Raw genomic sequence first — 1233 nt, forward strand, 5'->3', positions numbered from 1 at the left:
GCCCATGTCCTCCCTGTTCTCCTCCCATCCCCCCTCCCCCGCAGTCTTCTTAGAAATGAAGTCATCTAGAAAAATCATCAAAATAGGAAGAAAAAAAAGCGAAGAAAATGGGTTTGTTTTTTTCTTTTCAAACATTTGGCGAGACGCCTCCCACACGGATGAGCGTCCACCGGCCTGTTTCCGTCGGGGCCTCGGGCCTGCACCTCTGGGCGGTGTGAGCGGGTGGACCTCCCCATGCCCCACGTGGCCAACCCTGGGCCTGGCAAAGGTCGCCCAGGCGGTGCCCCCGGCAGGAGAGAGGGCAGGGCCCAGCTGGGGTCACTAGCTCCTCAGTGAGGTCTCTGCCCCTCCCTGCGCTTCCCGCCGCCACGCCCTGCGCAGTTCTCGGGGGTTATTTATAATTGATACCCGCCAGGCACTTGCTGAAAAGCCGCTTCCGGAAGCCCCAAGGCCCTGAGCTCCCGGCAGCCTTAGGCTCCAAGCCCGGACGGGTCCCCTGGCTCCCAAGTTTCCACTTCTGAGCCTGGCTCCCTGCCCCCCAGTGCAGCCGTTCCGCCACCCCCGACCTGCACCCTGCCCCCAAGACCCTCCCCGATGCTGGGGTGACCCAAGGCCAGATGCCTTCTCCCCTTCTTAGAACCAGGCCCTCCCTCCATCCTGCCCTCTCTGGCCCCGATGGCAGGGCACGTGGGACGTGTGCACCCGCTCCTGGCCCTGGCTGTCTGTCTGCATCAGTTACAGGGTCCAGGCTGTCCCTGCCCCGCAGACCTCGCCGGGCTGTGGCTGACGGTGGTGACTGTGATGGCGAAGGGCTCCCCCTGCGTCTGGAGTGATGCCCAGGCCCCAGGTGTGGTGGGGTCACGGGTTTCATGGTGCCCGGGCCCAAGGAGGGGCCTGCAGGCAGGGAGGGGCACCCTCAGGTAGAGGCCAGAGATGAGTTCCCTGAGGGCAGGCTGCAGGCCCAGCCACTCGGCTGCACCACGGGCAGGGGTGGGGCTGCTCTCCCTCCCTCCCTCAGCCTGAGCAGCACCGCCTGGCACAGGGAGCCTGGCAAGACAGGGCCCTGGGGGTCGCCCTGGGGAAGCCTCTGTGGCGAGGGCAATGCCAGGCAGGCCCTGCCAGGGATGCACTGCCGCTTGGCAGGCACAGGGCGGAGTGTGGCCTTTCCCGAGTTCCGGGCTCCTTGCTCCGAGCTCCAGGGGCCACGGATGCCCTGACGGCGGGGGGGGAGGC

This window comes from Myotis davidii, unplaced genomic scaffold (genome assembly GCF_000327345.1).
Source record: "Myotis davidii unplaced genomic scaffold, ASM32734v1 scaffold211, whole genome shotgun sequence".
In the NCBI taxonomy this organism is placed as follows: Eukaryota; Metazoa; Chordata; class Mammalia; order Chiroptera; family Vespertilionidae; genus Myotis; species Myotis davidii.